Below are 12,081 nucleotides of genomic sequence, written 5' to 3' on the forward strand. Positions count from 1 at the left end.
TTTGACTTTTAAGCATAAGCATAAAAGCTTTCTAGATTGCTAACACCCACAACAAGTCCAGTGATGACTGGGAAACACAGCAATAAACCCAGAAAACAGTTTCTCTAAAGACCTAGGAGCAGTGATGACTCAGAGGTTCATAACCCTCAACAGAGCTTTCCTTAAAGCCCAACGACCCGACGGAGCACGAGAAAGCTGTGTGTATAGGCATGTCCGGAACATTCTTCCAGGCTCATAATAACCCAGTAATTGAATTGCCATGTTAACCTACAGCCATAACGTCGGCAGAAAACAGGCCTGTGTTAACATGCAACGTGCCGCAAAATGGCAGAAGCCAAGAGTCCGGATTAACTGTTGCATCAGGGAATATAAATAGACGTTAGTAATATTATCACGAAGCAAATGCATTTATTTTGCAATTTAGTTTAAATTCATTTTCATTCCAACAGAGTACTGTTTTGGGAAACCGGATCATTTTATTTACAGTTTTTTTTTATATTCAACATCTGGATAAAAGCACTTGGAGGGAAACTTTATAATAAAAAAATGATATCAATTACAAGTCTTCTGACTAGCACAGGATTTACTGTAAACCTCACCTCCCTGACCCATGTTGTATTATTAGCAGTCTGAAGGGGGCTGTAATGACAAACCTTTCACTCATAAGCAGCAGCGGTTGAATGTGAACTGGTGTAATGGTAGATTACCTACAAGATTACTGGACCAAACGTCTACAGGAAAATTCCATTATATTTTTCTTCCGATTAGAGCACATTGCAATATATATTTTTATATAGAATGGTATAGAAGAATTTATTATCACCACATATACATTATAGCACAGTGGAATTCTTTTCTTCACATACTGTACCCCAACTGAGGAGGTTGGGAGAGTGCAGGCGCAGCTATTATACAGTGCCCCTGGAGAAAGGAGGATTGATGGCCTTGCTCAAGGGCCCAGCAGTGGCAGCTTGGCTGTGCTGGGCCTTGAACCCCAATCGTCCGATCAACAACCCAGAGCATTAACCAGTTGACCCACCACTGCCACAAGCTACGTGTAGGTTCTCTGCTACAGATATAAATATACGTTTCATTTGATTTCCCACCGTGAGATTGAAGTTGCTGTTCCATGATCAAATGGACACCCCATCTACCTGCTTCTGCCTGCTTCCATCCCTGTAATGTTTCCATTATAAGCACATCTTCTTATTCTACACAGATAAGACTCATGGCAGAGAGTCAGAGAAATTAGAACGAAGGTGAAATTCTAAAGTATCAGAGTAGGAGTTTAATTGATGGTAAGTGCTGTGTCTAGATCGTTGTCTATACCAGGGCTCAAGCTACTCATCCAGGAATCTGACAGCTTGCGTTAATCCTACTTGCACCAGGATAATTATCCATCAGGCTGTCCGACATTACTGAAGTCTGAGCTGCGGATATGTTGGAGAAGCTGCCCACAGTCTTCATATTGCATAACAGGCTTTATAACATGAACTCTGAGAGAGGAAGCTGAAAGGAAATTGGTGTGCTGGATGATAAGGGATAGGATTTATGAATACTAATTTCAGTATGAAATGTTACAAAATCAGGTATCTTAGTGCCTATTTTTTGTCTCGTCCTAGTTCCTAGTCTTGTATCTGTATTGATATATGATTTCCTCCTGTCTGTTAAGTGATTGATTACAGATTTTCCTGTCAGTGATCTGACTCCTGTTCTGGATTATGATTGTTTATATAGGATTATTTTAAGAACTAGCCTAGTGCTAGTAATCTATCAAATATATAGTTCAAATGCAGAGACCTACAGACATATACTGTACATTTGCTCCATCAGATCCTACTTTTCCAAAGTGTTCCTGAGTTATCGGTCTGTCTGGGTCAATACTTCCTAGAAATAAAGTATTTCTAACGTCTGTTATAGACTTCTGACTTCTGGGATGTGTCTATTTGACAGATTGTGACATCAGATTGGGTGATCAGAAAATTTCTACCACAGTTGCTTCATTTAATTGATGTCTAAGCTTTGACTAGACTGTTTCATACATGGCTAATGGAGTTCTTCAGCAGTCTGGGTGGTGAGCAGTGTTGCGTTTCTGCCAAATGTAGCATGTTATGCTAAGGCCAAACAGTTCAGATTTGATCTCATCAGACCAAAGAACCTCAATCAACTTTTGCGCCTTTTGACAAACTCTAAATGGGTTTTCACACTTTCAATAATGAATTTCTTCTCACCAGTCTCAGCTCAGAATTTTTTGGTGTCTAGGCTATGTTTGTCCTTTGAATAGTTTCTTCCCTCTGAGTTTTCTGGATCTCTCCAGGTCCGTCAGAGTATTCATGTCATCCTGAGGGACCTGTAATCTTTTACATGGTCTCCTCATCACGCTTGAGCCGTAGGTCAAAAGGTTAAGTATTTTATTATAGCCAGAATATAAGGGTTATTATTTAAAATAGTGCTCAGTTCTGTGGCACATAGGAGCACCCAGGACGTGCAGGAGATGAGGGTTCATTGCGAGAAATAAGAGTGAGTAGACTCAGGTGTCTAGCTCAAAGAAGCGAGGGCAGCCATCAGTTTGAGTGCCTTGCTGAAAATTCATGAAAATGCTTAGTGTAAAGAGTTTCTCCTAGTGTCAGAATTATAAGAAAATTGTTAGAAATGTGGGCGTTTCCAATTAAAATGAAAGAGAAGATCATAAAGTATCTTAACCTTTAAAAGAGCTCATGAGGTCAGAAAATGTTAGGAGAAGTGAGGAGGACTTTTAAGAGGATTAAGAGTTTCTTTATCAGAGGAGAAAATAACTGAAAGGTGGAAGAAGGACAAGAAATGTATTGCATATAATATTTAATAATGATAGTGAATTAAGATGATGAGAATAAGATGATACAGATTAGATTGTGTAGGGATTATTTTTGTGACTCTCTCTCTCTCTCTCTCTCTCTCTCTCTCTATATATATATATATATATATATATATATATATATATATATACGTATATATATATATATATATATATATATATATATATATATATATATATATATATATATATATATATATATACTGTATATACTCTGCCGCTATGTCATTTAGAGACACTTTAACATCTCTGAAACAGAGCCGAATTGCCATAGAGGCAGAAATGATATAATTATTCGTGTGACATTTCTGCTGTGTGTCAGAGATGTTTACATTTACATTTACATTTACATTTATTACATTTATAACATACAGATGTTAGAACATCTCTAATATGATGGGTCACGAACGTAATCCCTACACGATATAGACTCAAATATCTTAACATAGAGACAAAGTGAAGGTTTATAACAGACCAATCAAACAACCAATCACAGTCTATAAAGGAATGTGTCACCTATCTGTCAGGGTTAGGCCCGCCTCCTATCTAAGATAAAAGTTGTATTTTCCTTGCTCAGCCTTGCTCTGAGATCTGACGTCCTGAATCGCTCTGAAGGTAAGATTCCTAGTTAGAATCCTAGCTTGAGCTAAATTTAGAGCTCTCTGAGATCATTCTTAGAGTCTTTATGAATACGGCCCCAGCTATTTAATAAAAAGTATTCATTAATATTTCCTTCTGCAGCTATTGAGTTATAAATACATTACTCCTCAATTCCTGCACTATACTGACATCCTGCTGTATAATATTTCATACAGTTACATATTTAAACTCTAGTCCATTAGGAAAATACATTTTCTAATCATGATCATCTTTCATGGGTTTGTGGAAGTAACGATTGCAACCCAAAATAATAGCGTTCACCTTTTCAGATGGTGTGAATTTCACTCCTAGTGACTAAAGTGTACAGTATAGTGAACTAGGTTGAAAAAATATAATCCTTGTTTATAATCTTTTATTCGAGATCAGTAGACAGTTTCTGTGTTATAGTGGCTGTGCTAGAGTTCAGAACTGTTGGGCTTCTGAGCCTCAGCTAAATGATCGATTTGCATTCGGCTTCAATTGTAAGTCAGTTGATGAAAATGTATCGTCTGGTGTTTTCATATGAAAATGGCTTATTGAGTTCTTCCCTGTTTCTGTAGTTTATTGCATGATGAATGATGCATGGAGAGAGCGGGTGTTAGTGTGTGAGAGAGCGGGTGTTAAGGAGTTAGTCTGAGCACACAGTAAGACTTTTTCTTTCGATTATTTTTACACACACATTCGATATACATGTATATCGAATGTGTGTGTAAAAAAAATATATACATATACATATATATATATATATATATATATATATATATATATATATATATATATATATATATATATATGTGTGTGTGTGTGTGTGTGTGTGTGTATATATATATATATACATATATACATAATATATATAATATATATATGTAACCAAAAAAAAAAAACCCAGAGGTATTCAGCATGGTAAATTCTGCCCCTGAGAGTTTCTCAGCTTCAGCTCATCACTTGATTTCATAACTGAACTCAAATATAGATGTGTGTAGGAACATTTTTTTAAATCCCTCTAGTGCTGGATATTTTCTAATCAACTTAGTTGGTTCTGTTTCCCAGAATATAAACCGCAAACAGACCACTGCAACCGAGGATGCCGCGAATGCAATGCATCAGGCGATTCACGTTTACTGAATCGCCTGGTGTCTTCTTGTATCTTCCTGCTTGTTCGAAAATAAAAAAAGAATTTTAAGATTTGTTCTTGATCCAAAACATACAAAACATACATACATTGCATGGCTGCTTCTGGAACATTCTCAATAATCTTTATTGAAGATGGAACACGTGATGGAAGTAGAATGTATGAAGAAGTGTACAGAAACTTTCTGTCTGTAATTTATAAAGAAATGTGTCCAGTTTAATCAGGAGGAGCTTCATCATGTAGCAAGACAATAATACAAAGCACGTCACGTCACTGGATCACTGGCTTGATGCAGTTATTGCAAGCCAGGGATATGCAGCCAAATATTAAGTTTTATAAACAGCTCACAATAAAATGAATGGTCTGCCACTATTTGTACCATGTTATAAGCATTTTAAAAAACATATAAGGAACGAAAGCTGACGGTCTGATATTTTGCCCAGTCTGAAACCTTTCCGATCGCAAACCCTGTGCCAAAAACGAAAGAATTGGCCTTGACGTTACAATACTTTTGTAGGGGAGAGTATATAAAAACACATTAATGCGTAGGAGTAGAAGAGACAAAATAGGAGTCACTTCAATTCCACCATGGCTCTGAAGGAGACCAAAGCAAATTATCATTGTAGGATTAAATACATTTATCTCAGTTCCAAATGTAGTCCCACTGCCAAGGTTGATTACTTTCGCCTTAAAGTGAACAGCTCTCTTCCAGCCCTGCATTACAACTTCATTTGCTCTCTTAGAATGCCTGTCATGGACACAGGACATAACACACACACAAACACACACACACACTTTTGCACTTTTGCTCTGTTCTCTTGCTCTCTCTCTGTCTGATCAGGCAGACAGAGGGCACTTACAGCATACTAATAGAGCTGCCTAGAGTCAGTGATGTAACCGGCAAATCCTCCACACAATTTTGTTTTTTTCCCTCATAATGATCTGTTGATGCCTTGCAAAGAAAAGGATCACCTAATCACAGCCTAATTTCATCCAGCACAAAGCATTATGTTCCATTTCTCCGTTTACTGTAGGAAGAGATATGAAATGTGCCCTCGTATTTATTTGATCCACTATTATCATGAGTCTGACAACAATGAAGGCTGATTTTAATAAATATGAAAATATGCTGCCTCATTAAGCCTATTGTAAATCTTATCGTAACCCATTGGGTCGTGATCACCTCCAATTTGAAACGTTTTGTAGAAAGTAGTTTTGTTTATTCAGCGTTTCTTAAATGCTTTAACTGATTATATACTGTAAGCAGCGTTGTCTTGAATATTAAATTGGAGCTGAATGGAAGAAAAAAAAGGAAAGGAAACCCAGAATGAATCCCTGAATCTCTAATCTCAGGACCGAACCAGTGGTCCTGGAGCTGTGAGGCCACAAATGCCTCATGTATGTGTTGACTAATTTTAAAACATGTCCTGATAGTAGACAGTAATAAAAAAAAAAGTCCCCGGTTCAAAAACTCAATACTAAAGCTTCTATCAGGACAGTGGTGCTTAATCTCTCCTGCTGCGTGTTCAATATTAATTAAAGTCAACATGGTGCTGTCAACGCTGCTGATTATTCATCCTGCCTTGAAAACTGCTGATAATTAAAAGAACAGATGCCCACTTCTCTGGTTAGAGACACTTTTCAGTCTCCACTGAGAATAAAACAGACGGTTAGGTTTAATATTGTATTAGTCTAAAGACTGGTCAAAGACTTCTTGCTTCGTTTTTTTTCCCCTCCCTGGACAAATTGATGGAAATTTAATGTGTTTATTTCTCTTTTGCTATGGCATTAGTATAGGTCATTTCTACACAAAGATCATGTTATATACAGTACTAAAGTGTCATCAAATACTATAGTGTTGAATAAAACCTGACGATTTATATAATGTCGACAATTTTTTTCTTTTCTTTTTTTATTGGAAATAAAAAAAAAACCTTTTATTTATAAAAAATTTATACAAAATATTAGATTTGTTTTTCTTATTAAAATAAAACAATTCAACCTCGAGAAGGAGAAAATACATTTAAACATCTGGATATTATACAAAAAAAAAAAAACATTTTTCCAATTGTAAAAAAAATAATTCAACTTTTAAATCAATTTGTGCCAATCAGTTTGGAAATAAATTAAAAAAAGATAAAAAAAAAAAAGTTTGATATTATTTGAAAATAGTGTCTATATTTTAGAAAAAAAGGACATAATTTGATCACAATTTCTTTTTATACTGTTATATTATCTAGCCCTAGTCTAAAGCTTTAGGATCTTATTGGATAAACTGCTCTATAGTTGCTGCAGAAGGTCACACTAATGACCACTAGCTTGTGATTTCATTTCCTGTCAGAAAGACACTATTTCCACGATCGAGACCTCAACTGCTTGGGTACTTGGATTGGATTCCGCCTCAATAACGAGCCACTTTGTCTGCCAAAATAACAAATGCACTTTTGCCTTAGTATTAGACGTAATAAAAATGCTAATAGGCTCTACAGAGCTTCTCGGATGCTGCTTTTGTTATTAATGGAGCCATTTTTTTAAATGTCAGGATAAAGGTAAGAAAAGTATTAACAGGTAAAAATCAAAATGGTTCCAATTATTATACACACACACCACACACACACACACACAGACACACACACACACGCACAGAGTATACAGCAGCATTTGTCTACACCTACAGGCATCCATTCATCCATTAAAAAGTGAATGTTTAGATGTTAACCTCACATTTTCTATAGCCTGTTGAATGCTAAGAATTATATGTGTGTGTGTTTGTATTTAGAAAATCTCCTTGCACACACCTTCGTGTGAATCGATACTATGGGTGCCGTTTCACTCTTTACAATCTTTTACTTAAATCCAAATCAGATCTATTTGGTGCCTATTTAAATCGAGTCTATAGCTAGAAACAAGGGAGCACAAATTTGCTAGCTGGGAATTTCTCAGTGTGTGAGTGTTGTATGTGAGAAAAAGAGGTGCATTCAATGGTGTACTGTACAAATGTGGTACACACACACACACACACACACACACACACACACAGGCTTACTCACTCATACACAGAATAAGAGCTCTGTTTATAGGTACCATTTCCACTCTGTCTAATGTAATAGATGGTTATGGCTCTTGGACCATGTAGGAGTGTGTGCTCCTGTTCAGCAGAGAGATGATACAGCAGGAGATCAGTGGGCTGAGCCACTGCCTCCCTCCCGGCAAAAGAAATAGAGCTATGTGAGTGCCTGCCTCCTCAAACACCTTCCTCTCTGCCTGATCACACAATAGCTATGAGCATGACATTTATTTTGATAATACAATCAAATAACCTGATACCATGACTATATTTCAATACCAAAAACGGATCAATCATCAACAGATCAACTAGCATCCAAAAGTCTCCCAGTAACATTGTTTAGCCTTGTTGCATGCTGGTTGGCTTAATATCCAATTTCAAACATGATTCTAATTACAGTGCAATAAGTGAGTAATACTGTATTTCTTCCTAGTGCCTGTGAGTCAAGCAGAGGTCAAGTTGATGCATTCAAAGAGACACCTATGAAAACTACTTTGTTAATATATTATATACTTATTATAAAATTGCCTTGGCTATAATCTAATGCTGTTGGCTTTCAGTTACAGTAGATTTTCTTGAAAAGGCAACTGGAACATGTTCTTGGTTGGTTGAGTGAGCAGAAACATTGCTATACAGTAAGTACAAGTTCAAGTACAAGTGATTACAAAACACAGGTTGAGCTGGTCAGAGTTTTACATTTTTTTACATTTAATAACTTCCTTATCCAGAGCGACGTGCATTGATATAATTTATACAACTGAGAAATTGAGGGTTAAGGTCTTTGCTCAGGGGCCCAGCAGTGGCAGCCTGGTGGACCGGAGTGGTAGCTGGTACATAGAAGAAAATTACAGGAGGGCAGTCAGGAATTTGTAAACATTTATTTATCATTTTGGTTAAGTTATAAGAATGCTTGCAAGCAACTTACTTGTGGTGATAGTTGGCATCCCAACTTGTCCACCTAGGTCTGTGTTTCGGTTATATATTTCAGGAGGGACTGTAATCCCGAAGCATGGGAGAAAAGTCATTTCAGACTAAAGAAAAAACTAAAGACTAAATACACTTATATAGCTGGTGCTGTGATAGAGCTCAGTTGTAAAGGCACCTTGTTTCAAGCCAGTGCACTGCCAAACTGGGACTGTTTGGGTTTGAACCCGGGACAGCTCACACCCTAAGCAAAAATCATAGTCTAGACCAACAAGGCACATTTGCTGAAACTATTTTCAAATTTGCTAGACTGCAGATGCAGGACTGTTGCTAGGTATCAGCCTGGTAGGTATGAGGTTCTTAGAGATAGAATGCTTGCAACTTTTTCCATATGCCTTTGTAGGGAGAACTCTAAGTGTGTGTCCCAAAGAGCAAAACATGTACTAAACCAGTGCCTCAGGGACACATACATGCCTTTGCCACTATGTTGACACATATCTTTGTGATATTCTGATGTGCAACATCACAGCCAGACAGGAAGTGAATATGGTTTATGTCACTACCAGGAATCATGGGTGATGTTACCACTGAGAATCTCATAATCACATCCATAATTTAAGAGTGGGATTCTTTTTGCGGTTTGTCAATAACAGCTAAACATCCACATATTGGAGTACATACAGACCCTGGTGCTATAAGGGATATTTATGCAGACATGATAGATTGGAACACACCAATTGGAATATGGAAATATTTGAAGCTCATGGCATAGGGTCAACCATGATTCTGTGCTGCTGGAAACGAGAGAGCTAAGCACTTTACTGCCCAGAGGAGGGGATGAATCCCTGGTCTCCAGAAGGATGGCTCATGATTTACACACTTTAAAAAGTTCCAGACCCAAGTGCAGGTTAAAAACAGACAAGGTCTTTTTTCTGTAAAGGAAATCCAAGCAAACACAGAACACAGTATAAAAAAAAAAAATCAACAAAAGGGCATTGAAAAAGACTCAAACGGAATTCACAAACTGACAGGTGTATGTATAGGGCAAGTAATCAAGGGAGCATGGGAAACATAACAATGAATCAGGTGGGGCAAAGCACATGTGGGGAAACCAAAACATGAACAAAAGCACATGACAAGGGCAAAGGTAACAAAAACAAAGGTATACTAGGTACAGTCCTGCCAGGTCGCCCTCTGGTGGTCTGACGGAGAAATGTCCAAGCTGTCCCTGATCGAATGCTTGGTATGCAAAAATCGCAGTTTGAAGCCCCAACAACCTTGTTAAACAAGCAAGAGCTTTAACCACTGAGCCACCAGATCCCCACTGTATCCTGTACAACTACTCCCATCCACTGTGGAACTGACAGGTGGAGTGTTTTGGGGTTACATTAGCAATGCCAGGCTTCCACTGTTAGGTCCTTAAACTCCAACTGCTCACTGTATCCTGTTTCAAGTGTAAGTCAGTTTGCATAAAAGCATAAGCCAAGTGAGTAAATACAAATAAAACACAGAAATGATCTACCTTATGTCATTGCTCAGGCTCGTACTGCTTGGAAAGATGATGATGATACAGAATCTTATTAGAGGAAAACTCCACCTGGAATATTTATCGAATGTTTCCTTAATTAACATGCCATATTCAATGTAATTTGAAGATAGTTAGTTAATGGTTTTGTGTAGTACCCATCATGCCACTGAGCTTGGTTAACATTGTCACAAAGAAATCTATAAATTCAAATTATAACATTCTATTAGAACAGTTGCAAGGAAACGTTCTCTGAAATGATATGAAGAAGAAACCTTGAGAGGAACCAGACTACCAAAGGAAATCCATCCACATCTTGGTGACACTGGATAGCACGGTTGGAAATAATTGCCTCATTACACAATTGCGTAATTTATTCTAGTTCTAACATAACATCTGGTTCTAGTTCACCAATCAGATCACCAATAAGACATTTACAGCATTTAGCAGACACCCTTATCCAGAGCGACTTACATTTTATTTCATTTTTATACAACTGAGCATTAAGGGCCTTGCTCAGGGGCCCAGCAGTGGCAGCTTGGTGGACATAGGAATCAAACTCACAACCTCCTGATTGGTAGCCCAACACCCTAACCACTAGGCTACCACATCTCCAATAAGAGGCACCAGCTTTGGCTCCCAAATGGTTCTTCACTGTTTTTTTGTACACTGAATAAACTTTGACAGGATTACTCGCCTCCAACAATGACTGTTTTAGATTATTTTCAGTAAGGCAATAATAATGTGTTGTCAAGTACAATAAGCATCCTTGATTTAATATTATGGTGCCCGCTGTATCTGTGCTTCATTAAAGAGATTCATTTCCATTTATCCTGATAACTCATTGCTGCTCCTGAAACGCTCGACTACATACAGTATATCGTCAACAAGCAGCGGTGCACTGGCTCGTCCATGTCATGCTGCCTCATACACACAGAGTGAAACAGATGTTAAAAACAGGTTTCCATAGTAGCATTTTAATTAAATTACACCACAAGAATTATGGCATTGCTTAGAAAATGCATGAGCCTGTTGTTAGGTGTTCATCATTCATCACAAAAAAACGTTCAGAGCGTTCAAATGTATTTGCCCTAATGTCGGGAGATTGTGACCTTGAATCATGATGACGCTCGTCATGTTGAGTCATGTGAAGTCAAGAGAGTTAGGGGGTCTAACAGTGGCAGCTTGTTGAAGCTGGGATTCGAGCTTCACTTACACTTACAACAGCGAGACTAACCTTGAACTCATGTATGCTGAGGGCAGATGATGCTTTCTTGCTTGTGCCCTGTTATACTGCAGGAGCAGCGGTTTATAAAGATGCCCAGCTTCAAGTTCCACGGCAAAAGCATGGTCTTGCTCCACCCTTTCTGATTGCTGGGGTATTGTGAAAGAGGTGAGATAGCCAGTGTGTGGGGAAGAAAGGCATTCGCAAGGCATTTCATCTCTCCTTCATCTCACCTTTTTCTCAGTCCAGTTCTAGCAACTCCACACTTGTACACTCTTCCCAAACACGGTTTCAACATTTATGCTAATGCTGCACTTGATGTACCATGGACTTCTAATTAAAAAAGCCAGATTGATGAACTGCTGCATTATGTCTCTGTATTGCGTTCTGAAACGGCATTGAAAACTTTTATCTTCACTACGTTGGAATTCTCATTTAATTTCAGAGGCTACATTGACTTTTAATTCCATTGAACTAAGGATGAGGAAACTAGCTGTACAACTTCCAAGTCTGACTTATCACTTCTATTTTAACTTCATTTTTTTACCCTTCTACTGAATGCAGCTGTTATTGTATTAGTAAAGTTCTCCGGTGACATCAGCGTATCAAATCTGATCACTGCTCACAGGAATCATGAAAATACAACAACAACCACCAAGTTAGCACTACGTCAGCAACACTACTTCAAACAAGTCAAGAGGTTTTTATTATCAGC

The 12,081-nt window shown here is 37.8% G+C and overlaps 1 protein-coding gene across 5 annotated transcripts in view; it reads left to right on the forward strand.

Moving 5' to 3' along the window:
- Positions 1 to 12,081, forward strand: part of tanc2b (tetratricopeptide repeat, ankyrin repeat and coiled-coil containing 2b) — a 159,735-nt gene that overhangs the window by 24,294 nt on the left and 123,360 nt on the right. The window contains exon 1 of one of the 5 annotated variants that reach the window (XM_060863871.1): positions 3,446 to 3,469. The exons of the other annotated variants lie outside the window; for them this stretch is intronic. The gene's annotated coding sequence lies outside the window, so the exon portion shown is untranslated. Of the gene's footprint in view, positions 1 to 3,445; positions 3,470 to 12,081 lie in introns of those variants that run through there. 5 annotated transcript variants of the gene reach the window in all.

This window comes from Tachysurus vachellii, chromosome 2, assembly GCF_030014155.1.
Source record: "Tachysurus vachellii isolate PV-2020 chromosome 2, HZAU_Pvac_v1, whole genome shotgun sequence".
In the NCBI taxonomy this organism is placed as follows: Eukaryota; Metazoa; Chordata; class Actinopteri; order Siluriformes; family Bagridae; genus Tachysurus; species Tachysurus vachellii.